Raw genomic sequence first — 14,012 nt, forward strand, 5'->3', positions numbered from 1 at the left:
TTCTGTCTAATTTTATTGATTGGTTTGACTGCTTTGATGCCAATAGATGCTAATAGATGTATCAAGCTTTCAGTCTCCCGTTGATGTTATGTGTGCACGTGTTTAGTTGGACGATAGACAATGTGCACCTGGCAGTATGTGATGTTTCATGTTTCTATTCATGCAGGAACTAAGTAGGCTCCCAACTAATGAGAAGATTACATGGAGCAGCATATGGTGTGTTGTGCATGGCTCTCTTGACTCCACTAATGGCACTGATCGGTGCTGAGAGAAAGAGCGACGGTAGGTCAGCTTGCGTGGGGTGGAGGATGTGCACCGATATGTTTTTTGCTTGGAAACACAATGCTTCAGTGTGATTCAACTATTTCTCTGGGAGTTCAAAAAAAAGGCTACAGGCTTTGCGAATGTAATGCCTTCATTTGAAAGAAAAAAAAAAAAACTCACCAGAAAATAGTCAAGCTGTCACAAAGAGTCAGTGTCTCAATTATTTTCTGGCATTACACATAATAAAACATTCTTGCGAAGTATTTTTTACTGCAAGTGCATTGTATCACTTTTTCTTTGGGGGGGGTATCTTGCCCTCCCATTTTGCTTTTTATTCGTAGATCATCCATCTAGCCTACACAAGGTTCAGGATCAGAAGCCGTATATCGCAATTTTGCATCTACTTCACAAAGTGCATAAATATAACTAAACATTCATCCATCCATTTTGTAAACCACTTTTTCTCACGAGGGTCGTGGGCGTGCTGGAGCCTATCACAGGTTACTTTGGGTAATAGGCGGGGGACACCCTGAATTGGTTGCCACCGACGACACAACTTGGAGTGTTTAATCCAACAATGTGTGTTTTGTAGTGTGGGAAGAAACACACGCAGGCACTGTACAAACAAGCAGACTCCACATAAGAAGCCGGAATCAAACCAACAACCTCTGTGAAGTAGACACTTTAATCAGACGCTTTAATCAATCGATGCCAATTATAACGAAATAATATGGTCAAAACAGACAACAATCTGTAATCTAAAGATCACAATTTGAATTACTGCTAAAAATACTTGTGTGTGTGTGTGTGTGTGTGTGTGTGTGTGTGTGTGTGTGTGTGTGTGTGAGTGAGTGAGTGAGTGAGTGAGTGAGTGAGTGAGTGAGTGAGTGAGTGAGTGAGTGAGTGAGTGAGTGAGTGAGTGAGTGAGTGAGTGAGTGAGTGAGTGAGTGAGTGAGTGAGTGAGTGTCCAGGCGGGCGTGCGTGCGTATTCGTGTGTGCGTGTGCCCGTGTGTGTGCGCAAGTGTCTGTAATTTTTAACGTGTTTTAATTCAGCATCTTAGTACAAAGATTGTGCTTCCTTTCAAGTTAGCTGCTGAGATGAACATTTTAGAATATGTAATGATGGAATGATTTTTTTTTTTTTACACAAATCAGTGACTCACAATGGACAAATCAAACAGATGTGCTTCTCATTGCAGCTAGTTAAAATTTGGACTATCCTTATTCGGTTTTGTAATTATTTTTGTCTGTGTATCTAAATAAATTCTTTATTTCTACTTTCAGGAATGCTTTTGGTCAATTTTCAACAACTTTTATGCGTTCATAACCTTTTGACAAATGGTTTTATTGTAAAGATGACAGATCTAATAAAGCCGAATTTGTCACTGCCACGTTGACACATTAGTTTGTGAGTACCCAAAATGTGGGCAGACATCTACCTCTATCTTTCTTCTCATTGACACGAACATTAATATAATCCGACTCACAATGTATTATTTAGCATACCTGGAAAATGTCCTCAAGTTATGAGTAGCGTGCCAGACAAGCCATAATGTGAGCTATAACTATTGTCATAATGATGTTTCTAATAGGCTCCAACAGTACACATCCACGTGCACACACTCCCATACCCACACTGAGCTACATTATGCATGTTAAATTGTGCAATTGCTGCGCTTCATGTTTATACTACCTCTGTGTCACTGTCTCATGTGATATCAACATATTACACAAGACAGCCATGTACCTCACAAGAACTCAGCAAGAACCAAATTCAGTTTGTTTTTCTTGACTTTTTCTGGAAGTCGTACACAATATTTTTCTCTGCCAGATTGCTTTTCCTTAATATGAGGGCCAGGGTGGTCAACATGTGGCTCCAGGTAGCTGTGAATCACATCTTCAGAAGTTACAAAGAGAAATTTCTCCAAAATGTGGTTGCATCTGAGTCCAATACCGTTGTCACACCACAGATTTACAATGAATATAATATCAGTAGAGGAATGCCACTTGCCACACCAGAGACTCACGCTCCACAACCTAAAACCAATTGACCATACTGTATTTATTTATTTCTACTCCCACCATCAACAAGCAATTCTTCAGATTCTTCTTGACTTTAAAGCAAAACAAAATTTTGACTGAATGATATAAAACGTATGATGAAGCAAATGTTTCATATCGGCTTCAGGGACAAACAAGAGATTCAGCCAGTGTGTGTCATTATACATTCAGAACTCTGAATGAACACTCAGTATTAGTTAGGTGTGGTGAGTAAGCTTTATGTATGCACTGATATCCAAGTTCAGATTTACAACTTTATGGGCTGAAAAAGATTGGCGTATTTTCCAATAAATCAGTAGTTAGATATAAAGAAACAGCAAATGTATATTTATATGTATATTTTATATATATTAATGCTTGAACTTGTAGCCCAAATCTGTGATCAATGTTCGTTTCATGTTTGGCCACGAATCCCGGAGGAACTTGAATGGAACCTTATTTTGTCCAAAGCCTTTTGCCAATAGTACCGGCAATGAATGATATCCAACTAAATTCGTCATTTCTGGGGTAGGTGGTGGGCGGTGAGGTTGCTGTAGGTATAGGGGTACATTCACTTGACTTGTATGTGGGTGGCACGGGATCAATTCCCGCTTAGTGACAATGTTTATGTGGGTGTGGCTGGTTGTTCATCTCTATGTGCCCTAGGACTGACTGGCTTTTTTACCACCCACTGGTGGGCACTCTGTGGCCCTCCAAGTTTCATTCCAGTGGCACTTTTAGATTTCTGTCATTGATGTAGACCAATATCAGCTCTTCGGGTGGAGCCCACCTGTTCTGGGCTGCTGAACACACGAGCAGGGGAGGGGTGCCTTTGTCGCAGTGAGGGAAACACTGTACAGCAAGGAGGAGCCATGTTGCGTCACATTCCCCACAATGTCAACTGTTTACTTCACTGATCGGAGGCAGACGGAAGATAGGGTTGAAAATCAGTTGTCTCACATCTGAATCAGGAAATTTGGCAAGTATGTGATGCCAACCTTTGCATTTGTGAGGTGCCCTCGTGCTTCAAGAGCTTCAAGAAGAAGGCCCAGCAGAGGCTGTACTTCCTAAGACAGCTCAAGAAGTTCAACCTGCCGCGCGGGAGCTGCTGAAGACCTTCTACACTGCCATCATTCAGTCTGTCCTCTGCACATCCATCACTGTCTGGTTTGGATCGGCCTCCAAACAAGACAAGCACAGACTGTAACGGACAATCAGGACTGCAGAAAATTAATTGGAATCAACCTCCCATCTATCCAAGACTTGTATCTGTCCAGGATCAGGAAACGTGCAAGTAACATCTCTAAAGACCCTTCTCACCCAGGTTGCAGTCTGTTTGAACTACTCCCCTCCGAACGGCGTTACAGAGCTCTGTATGCCAAAACCAGCAGACACAGGGACAGCTTCTTCCCCCAGGCTGTTGCTCTGATGAACTCACACCACTCTTAGAGTCTCAGAGTCATTGCTGTGCAATAACATCCTGCTCTCTACACCTTTTTTGTATTGTCTACACTGTTTGTACTATGTGTCCTCTCTGCATCCATTGCAGCCTGGTCATCCTGGAAGAGAGACCATCCCATCTGTGGTCTTTCTCAAGGTTTCTCATTTCCCCTAGTCGGAGTTTTGAGTTTTTTCTTGCCCCCCTGGAAGTTAAGATCAGGGGATGTTTGAGAATATTTTTCATTTTTCACATGTCCTGAGTGTTTAGTTGTTAGTTGAACAGAGGCTGTAATGTACCAAAGTCAAATTCCTTGTTTGGCACGCTCAAACATGGCAAATAAAAGATTCTTGAATCTTGAATCTCTTGAATCATGAATTAGCGTCAACCCCAGCCTGTTCACACATGCAAATAGTACACTTTTTTTTTTTTTAATAATAATGAGCCATGTGAAACGGGGAAAAAAAATGTTTTTTAATGCCCAGTGACAAGTTGAACAGTTTAGATTATGAATATGGTTTTGAAAAGATCATCATCATCATAGCTTGTCACGCCAAACAGCCAACCATTCTAGGGTGTTCTGATTCACATTCAGCATATCACCGTTGTTCAGGCTGCATGATAAAGGGCACACTCTGAGGATACGCCCGATGGTCTGGGCTCCTTATCCTTTTACCACCCACAAGATCGCAAGTGGTTGGACTGTTTTGGCGTGTAACGTTAGGATTGGTGTCCTTACGGATTAACAGGGTCACGACGAGAATGTTCCTAACTTGACCCTTTTGAAATGATAAAACTGTGGGTGATTTGAGACAGAATAGTAAGACATTTACTTACTTTATATGCAAGCGTGCAGGCTATTTACAAAACACCAGCAGTAGGTTTGACCTTGACATCTCACGCATTTATTTGTCGATTTTCGGTTTTCCTATTGAAGTCATTTCAAGTAGATGTCAGTCGAAATATACTGGAGAGACAAGGACAATGCAGAAAACATAGAGCTAAGGGCCAACTCTTTACATCGGAAGAGAAGAACAACATGTTATGGCAGAGGCAGGTAGATCAGCTCTTATTAATGACATTTAGATCAGATGTGGATCATTCGGAGGGCTCAACAGATGCACTTCCTTATGTTTCTGTAGCGTGTCACAATATGCCACAGTATTCACCAGGCATAGTGGCTCCCATGGTCAAACTGTCAACAATAGTGGAAGTTGAGATACATATCTGTGGAGGTGACTCCTGAGGATATTTTTCCTCCGGGGAGTGAAGAGACGGATAAACCACCTGAGTGCAGATATCCTAGAGAAGAGAAAGGCAAGAGAAAGGCAAGTTGAAATCTTTAGAATAGTTCGTTGCTGTTCTCAATTTGGGGCAAAAAAATCCCCTTGGAATCAGTTAAGGGATGAAGGTATAGAATTTGCACACTTAAACAATTATGAAAGCTTGAGCAAAAATTGGATTTAACCATTTGATGCATTAGTGACTGAACCCTACCTTCTTCCATAAGTGGGTAAAAAATGACCCATATTAGAATGAATGGGTTTTATGCCATTTTTTGCCATTATGCTTAAGAATAAACATAAATATAACATTCAGCGTTATATTTACATTATTTACACAATAATGATTTAATGTTTGAAATATCTTTAAACTCGTCCTAGGAGGCTTACTCTTTGGTATAGAATTTGCCATTTTATGCCATTTTTTGCCATTTTGCTTAAGAATAAACATATATAGAACATTCAGCGTTATATTTACATTATTTACACAATAATGATTTAATGTTTGAAATATCTTTAAACTCGTCCTGGGAGGCTTATAACATTCAGCGTTATATTTACATTATTTACACAATAATGATTTAATGTTTGAAATATCTTTAAACTCGTCCTAGGAGGCTTACTCTTTGGTATAGAATTTGCCGTTTTATGCCATATTTTGCCATTTTGCTTAAGAATAAACATATATATAACATTCACCGTTATATTTACATTATTTACACAATAATGATTCAATGTTTGAAATATCTTTAAACTCGTCCTAGGAGCCTTACTCTTTGGTATAGAATTTGCACACTTAAACAATTATGAATGCTTGAGCAAAAATGGGATTTAACCATTTGATGCATTAGTGACTGAACCCTACCTTCTTCCATATGTGGGTAAAAAATGACCCATATTAGAATGAATGGGTTTTATGCCATTTTTTGCCATTTTGCTTAAGAATAAACATATATATAACATTCAGCGTTATATTTACATTATTTACACAATAATGATTTAATGTTTGAAATATTTTTATTTTTCAATTTTTAAAATTAAAAAAAAAAATTACATGCAACAACAATGGAAAAACTGTGAACTGTGTGTGTAGTGTGTGTGTGTAGTGTGTGTGTGTGTGTGTGTGTGTGTGCGTGTTTGTGTGTTTTGCCTCATTTTCTCATCACTGCCTGCAGTTCAGGCAAACTACCATCTTCTGGCTGTGATCATTGCACACAGGTACATTGCATTTCCCACACCTATTGCTGACCTGAGGTCTTTTCTGCTTGGGCAGATCTGACACCTCTTCCTCTTTGGTTGATCCAGGCTGCTACTTTCCTGTGGCTGGGTTTTGGGTTTTGTCACCCCACACCTTTTCCATTGCTTCTATAATAGGGGTTTGTAGCTGGGGGCAGTGTTTCAGCCGACTCCTCATGTGTGGTGTGACAAGCTCCTTTAACAGCTCTTTGAGGAAGAGCCGTCGTGCATTGGTGTTGCCACTCTTGAAATCTGGGTGTTGAGCTGTGAAAAAGGTGTAGGCATTCAGGGTGGCGATGTCCATCATATTATACCCCAGCACCATGGGCCACCTCTGTGTTTGGCGCTTGCCGGTGTATGTGCCAACCATCTGGTCAGTGGTGTCGACACCTCCTTTCGTCTTATTGTAAAATGTGATCACTTCTGTTTTTTTCTTCACCCTAGTTACATCCACTACTTTGTCGTGGTGCATCGTGCACAGGACCACAACAGCTTTTCCTTTCTTCCTGACATAGCTGACCATGGTAAGGTTGCCATTGAATCCAAACTCTGTGCTGTGAACCTCCCTGGACTTTGAAGGCTTCATCAGAGGAGGGATATCTGGCTTTTTTCTGGCGTAGAGTCCCCACAATGGTGAGATCCTTATCCAAGCGGTGCTGCGCAAGAGGCACACTGGTGAAGAGGTTGTACATTGTTATGTTTCGACCTGTGTGTCTAAATTGACGACACAACTGCTGGACAATAGTTTCACCCAGATTCTTCTTTTCCTGGTTGTCTCCCCATGTAAACTATGCCATCTATTGCATAGGAGATGTGTGCATCACAAACCCATAAGCCACTGTTGATGAGGATCAAAGGCTCCTATTGGATTCCATAGAAAATGCATGCAGGTCATTTTCGACCCACTTGTGGAAACTTGAGGTAGGAATACAAAAACTACAATTTCTCAAAATATATAATAGGTAAGTTAAAAATGTCAATAGCATGATGTCCAAAACATGTTTTTTGAGGAATTCCTGGAATATGAAATGATAACAGTTTTTAATTACAGATATTTTAAAAAACAACCTCACCGGGTCATTTTTTACCCACTTATGCACCCTAAACTTGAGGTTTTCTAACAGGCATGGTTTGACAGCCTGTTGAAATACAAAGAAGCTCTCGTTTGACCAAAACCTAATTATTTCTCTTGAATTATCGGTCCCAATGAAAACAACCCTAAATACTTATTTGATACTGTGGCGCAACAGCAGCTGACCTCAGACAGCTCCCCTCACTCAGCCGACAATTCAGAACAGAAGATTCAGTTTATTAGGGATGAGATTAAGGAGACTGTTCCAAAAACCCAGTCATAACTTGCAATTATGGAAGTCGATATAAACAAGGCTGACAATCGTGTGACAACCCTCTTCGATTTAAAAAATGTGTCCCTTGAAACCCTTACACAACTGGTTAGTGCGGTAAACCAGACAACTTGCTTACTCGACACGCTTCCTGGCAAACTCGTTAAAGAACTATTTCAGATTTTAGGATCATCCGTCTTAAATATAATTAATGAATCCATCTCCTCTGGCAGTGTGCCCACAACAGCCTTTAAGACCACTATTATTCAACCATTATTTAAGCAACCATACCTCGACGCAGACTATCTCAGTAATTATATCTTCAAATACCCGTTCATTGCAGAATTTCTCAAAAAAAAATTGTAGCGCAATAACTTAATGAATATATGATTGTTAACAATCGATTTGAACCTTTTCAGTCTGGTTTTAGAGGTGACGACTCTACTGAGACAACCCTTGCTAAAGTACAAAATCTTCAAATATCCCGTTCATTGAAGGATTTCTCGAAAAAAATTATAGCGCAACAACCTAATGAATATATGATTGCTAACAATCGGTTTGAACCTCAAATCTGTTTTCAGTCTGGTTTAAGAGGTGACGACTCTACTGAGACAGCCCTTGCTAAAGTACGAATGAACTCTTAGGGATGGACTCCAACACCTCATTGGTTCCTCGATCACAGTGCTGCCTTGTACACTGTTAATCACAATATATTATTAGGTCGCCTTGAATAACTTAATGAATATATGATTGTTAACAATCGATTTGAACCTTTTCAGTCTGGTTTTAGAGGTGACGACTCTACTGAGACAACCCTTGCTAAAGTACAAAATCTTCAAATATCCCGTTCATTGAAGGATTTCTCGAAAAAAATTATAGCGCAACAACCTAATGAATATATGATTGCTAACAATCGGTTTGAACCTCAAATCTGTTTTCAGTCTGGTTTAAGAGGTGACGACTCTACTGAGACAGCCCTTGCTAAAGTACAAATGAACTCTTAGGGATGGACTCCAACACCTCATTGGTTCCTCGATCACAGTGCTGCCTTGTACACTGTTAATCACAATATATTATTAGGTCGCCTTGAAACCTGCGTTGTTTTGTCGGGTCAGCTCTCCTGGTTTTGTTCTTATCTCGGAGAGGACCCAAGACACGACTTCTGAGTTTAATAATGTGGCATTGGGTGTCCCGCAGGGATTGGTAATTGGAACTATGCTGTTCAGTACTTACATGCTACCGTTTGGGGGACATTATACGTAAATATATATCCATCCATCCATTTTCTGAACCGCTTTGTCCCCACGGGGGTCACGGGCGTGCTGGAGCCTATCCCAGTCGTCATTGGGCAGTAGGCGGGATACACCCTGAACCGGTTGCCAGCCAATCGCAGGGCACACAGAGACGAACAATCATCCGCACTCGCACACATACCTAAGGACAATTTAGTCTTCAATTGGCCTACTAAGTATGTTTTTGGGATGTGGGAGGAAACCGGAGTGCCCGGAGAAAACCCATGCTGACTCGGGGAGAACATGCAAACTCCACACAGGGAGGGGTAAATATATATCTATATATGTTATGTATGTTATGTATGTTATGTATTTTATTTATTTATTTATTTATTTATTTATTTATTTATTTATTTACTTACCTATTTATTTATTTATTTATTTATTTATTTATTTATTTATTTATTTGAATGGGTAGAATGCACATTAATGAAGCTCATCCCAACTGACTGGAAAAGGGGCGTTGTCCCTATCTGGAAGGGGAAGGGTGATATCCGGGAGTGTAACAACCATCGAGGAGTTAACCTTCTCTCAGTGTCAGGCAAAGTCTTCGCCCGGGTACTTCTAAACAGGATACGTCAGCAGCTCTCAGACCACCATCGACCACCATCGCCCTGAACAGTCCGGTTTCACACCAAAAAGATCAAGCATTGACCGCATCCTCACGCTTCGTGTCCTCACCGAGCGCTTTCGAAAATTTGATAGAAAGCTTGTCCATCTCATCTCGGCTCTATACTCCGACATAGAAAGTGTTGTTAAGTACCGAGGCACCACCTTTAACTTCTTTCCAGTCAATACTGGGGTGAGACAGGGGTGCGTACTAGCCCCATCACTTTTCAGCACTAGATTGTGGGCCGCGTTGTAGGCAGGACGGGCTGCGGGGCGTCATTTGGCAATGTTCGGATCACTGATCTGGACTTTGCTGACGACGCTGTGATCTTTGCGGAGACCCTAGACGTCTTGAACGAAGCACTTGAACCGCTGAGCGAGGAGGCGGAGCCGCTGGGACTGCGCGTCTCCTGGGTCAAGACAAAGACCCAGTTCTTTGGTGACTTTCTCGACGCTGTTATCGAGTCAGGCGATGTGGCGGGCAAAAAGGTCGAGATCGTAGACAAGTTCACTTATCTCGGCAGCGTGGTTCATTGCTCCGCTTCGTGTGAGGCTGAGGTCGCTCGTCGGTTTGGTTTTGCGCATGGAGCAATGGGCTCGCTGAATGGGACACTTTGGCGCTCCCGATATCTAAGCACGTTGACAAAGGTTTGAGTCTTTCACTCGCTGGTAATGCCCGTCCTGCTTTACTCTTGTGAAGCATGGACACTGACTGGCGGGCAAAGGTGAAGACTGAACACCTTTGTGTGCACTTCCCTCCGTCGCATCCTCGGGATCCACTGGCGAGACCGTGTGTCAAACCAGACGGTTCTCGAGCGAGCGGGGATGGACTGCATCAACTGCCAGATATGGGAGCGACAGCTGCAGTTCTACGGCCACGTGGTACGCTACCCGCCCCCGGATCCAGCGAACAGGTTTCTGTCCGCCCCGGACTCGAGGGGGTGGAAGCGCCCAGTAGGGCGACCACGTGCGGAGTGGTTGGAGCAGCTCGGTAAGCATTTTGAGATTGTGGGGGTGTTGGGCCGGGCGGGCGCTCGGTCCTACGCCGTAAGGTCACTGATGGAGTGGAGCAAGAAGGTGAGCGCAGCGAAGCCTCACCGTGACACGTTCCCCCATACCTGACTTGACCTGACCTGTAAATATGCTAGATCGTAGCTACAAATCTGTAATCCCCAGGCAGGCCAATACATAGGAAAGAAAACATAACATACAAATAAATACCTACATACATACATACATAAGTACGTACGTACATACATACATACATAAGTACGTACGTACGTACACACACACACACACACACACACACGTACGTACATACGTACGTATATACGTACACACACACACACACACACACACACACACACACACACACACACACACACACACACACACACACACACACACACACACACATACATGTAGGACAGCCTCTAATAAACCATCTGATTAGTAAATTAAATGACTTAAAATGTTTTTATTTTTGCAAGTAATATTGTTTTGCTTGGAAGAAACCAATCACATTGAGAGAGAGAGAGAAGAGAAAGAGAGAGAGAGAGAGAGAGCGAGAGAAGAGAGCGAGAGAAGAGAAAGAGAAAGAGAAAGAGTGAGTGAGTGAGTGAGTGAGTGAGTGAGTGAGTGAGTGAGTGAGTGAGTGAGTGAGTGAGTGAGTGAGTGAGTGAGTGAGTGAGTGAGTGAGTGAGTGAGTGAGTGAGTGAGTGAGTGAGTGAGAGAGAGAGAGAGAGAGAGAGAGAGAGAGAGAGAGAGAGACCTCACAGGCTCTGGAGGAGGCCCTGATTCTCAGGCCACCTTAGGTCTTGAAGGTCTGAACAAGGTAGGCACTGGAGAGGGGCTAGTCCATGTAGCACCTTATAGATGAGACATAGATTCATAAAAATCTTAAAAATGTCTAAAAGATTGTGCTTGTTCACAATACTACATACATGAAAAGAATGAGGTTTTTGGTCAAAAACTTTGAGCTCAATCGATATAAACTCTCACCCTTAGTCGGAATAAAATCTTCATTGGAATGGGTTTGATCGGGTCAAAATATTTTGAATGGGGAGTGTACATGAAGCATTTATATTCCAATCAGGCTTTGAAATCAAATAAATGTGTTTCAAATTTAAAATAAGAAAGATGTAAATATGAAATGATGAATGTACCTTTGGGGTTGAATTGGATAATTTGGGGTTAGGGGTGAGGGCCATTATGTCACATCAAGAAAACAAAAACATTTTTATGGCTCTGCGCTTACATGAGCAAAATAAAATCTGCATTCACACTTCACACTACAAATTTGCACTGCGAGCTATGTTTAAGGATGGCTAATGCTTGGAGGCTGGAGAAATGCACTAATTTTCAGAGTTATGAAGAGTAATGAAATAGAGAGGATTGATGTGTGACACTTGTTAATGACATGACCGCATCTTTAATTGCCGTCTCCGAGTAATGACGTCCCCAAAGAATCATCAGTTGACCACATCGCTGATATCTGGCAAGAGGCCCGGACGTAAACAAGAATAACGTATAGAGGAGGCTGCAAATTTAAAAAAAAAATTGATTTGACCATAGACCATTAAGCTTTGTATACGTTAAGGACGTCATGAGTCCTCCTTGTCTGAAATAGAGTTTCAGCTTGAGATGTTTCAGGGGAACACAAAACCCCCTAAAGGGAAATGTGCTTTCAGCAGTTTGCAAACATATTTTTTTAAGGTTGTGTTAAACTTATAATCATATCAATATAATATCTAGTATTGGAGTGCTTGTGTGGATTGGTGGGGGGTGAAGAATGTGCAGGCACACTGCATGAACTTGTTTTCTTCAAAGTGTTGTGGAACAGGCCCAGACAGGGAGTACCGGACGAAGGGAGTACCGGACGAAAACACCTCAAGGTCGGTGAGGAACGAGAACAAAGAACAACACCACGTCCAGGTGGTCGGGCTTCGAGAGGAAAAACCCCAACCGCTTGACCACAGCGATAACACCTCGATGGGGAGGAGATGGCCATCGACCAATCATCACACAATGTTTTGCATGTTTTAATATTCATATTGTGTTTCTTCAAAATTGGGCAACCCGGAAGAATGTGTCATCTTGTGGTGGTCACAAAAATGCACGAGTTTTAGTGTGAGGGACCCGGGACCCAGGTCTGTATTAGTTCGCTTTGTCAGGAATAAACAATTGGTAAATTTGGTCTGATTGATCTACTGGTCTTCTCTTCGACAGAACGAACTCGCAAAATTGTTAGGTGCGCCAGTGTGTGGATTGGGACATAGCAACTTGTGTTAAGTGTTGATCGGAATTTGGAGTCAGATCAATAGCTAAAATCCGTAGCCTAACACCCCACATAAACAGATTGATGTTGCTGGCACTCCAGCTCAGCAGCCTTTTTATGTATGCTTGAATGTGGAATCTTCTTTTGTACAATAATGTCAATGGGCTGTTTGTTACTGTATGTTCTGGAGTGAATGAAAAAACTAAAGTGGTGGAGGAAAAGGTGGTTTGAAGCCTCATCACTAAGAAAATGATTCTTATTCAAGATATTGAAAACTGATTACAGAAAAAGATCACCAACATTTAATTGACAGTGCTTAGGTCCTAAGCCTTAGGAGGGAACTCACCATACACCCTATGTACTAGGGTTGGGAAGATTGACCGATATGCATCGGACAATCGATACGACCTGTAAGATGCAGTTGCATCGTATCGTATCGCACTGGATCGCATTGTTTTAAAATCAAATTGCACTGTATCGCACCGTATTGCAGGAGATGGGAGAATTGTATCTCATCTTATCATTGGCAATTCCATGAATCGTGAATGCATCGAATTGTTGGCAGTGTATCGAGATGTGTATCGTATTCCTTTGATGGTGAAAATTTTCATCCCTAGTATACACACTGTACTAGGGTTGGGAAGATTCACCAATATGCATCGGAAAATTGATACGACCTGTAAGATGCAGTTGCATCGTATCATATCGCACTGGATCGCATTGGTTTAAAATTAAATCGTACTGTATCACACCTTATCGCAGGAGATGGGAGAATCGTATCGCATCTTATCATTGGCAATTCCATGAATCGTGAATGCATCGAATCATTGGCAGTGTATCAAGATGTGTATCATATCGCTTTGATGGTGAAGATTCCCATCCCTACTATATACCCTTATCGGTAGATAGTTCCTTCATTTTTTTTCAAATAGTGGGAGAAATTATAGGGCACAATAAAGCACTGCCCATACAGCATTTTACAAAATACAGTACCAAGTACGGAGCAGTTATATGATATCCTAACAGAATGTCTGCCCTCAATTACTGTATCTCTCAAATATTTGATGTCTTTAGTAGGGGTGCCAGGGTCCCTATTAGAGCAATATTATCTATGTGACGCACAACACAGATTTTATTTTATTTTTTTATTTTATTTTTTTAATAAAGGCATATTGCATTCTGCAGTAACAATTTGGGGCAGGGGTGCCGGGTGCAAAGGTCAGTGGGGCC

At 41.7% G+C, this 14,012-nt stretch overlaps 1 protein-coding gene across 2 annotated transcripts in view; it reads right to left on the bottom strand.

Moving 5' to 3' along the window:
• LOC147056283 (endogenous retrovirus group FC1 Env polyprotein) overlaps nt 1–14,012 on the bottom strand; it is a 49,582-nt gene that overhangs the window by 18,950 nt on the left and 16,620 nt on the right. The window contains exon 2 of one of the 2 annotated variants that reach the window (XM_085912344.1): nt 3,095–5,044. The gene's annotated coding sequence lies outside the window, so the exon portion shown is untranslated. Of the gene's footprint in view, nt 1–1,642; nt 5,045–14,012 lie in introns of those variants that run through there. The other variant, XM_085912345.1, reaches the window with a different exon arrangement.

Source organism: Syngnathus leptorhynchus, chromosome 5 (genome assembly GCF_054491065.1).
Source record: "Syngnathus leptorhynchus isolate UIUO chromosome 5, UIUO_Slep, whole genome shotgun sequence".
In the NCBI taxonomy this organism is placed as follows: domain Eukaryota; kingdom Metazoa; phylum Chordata; class Actinopteri; order Syngnathiformes; family Syngnathidae; genus Syngnathus; species Syngnathus leptorhynchus.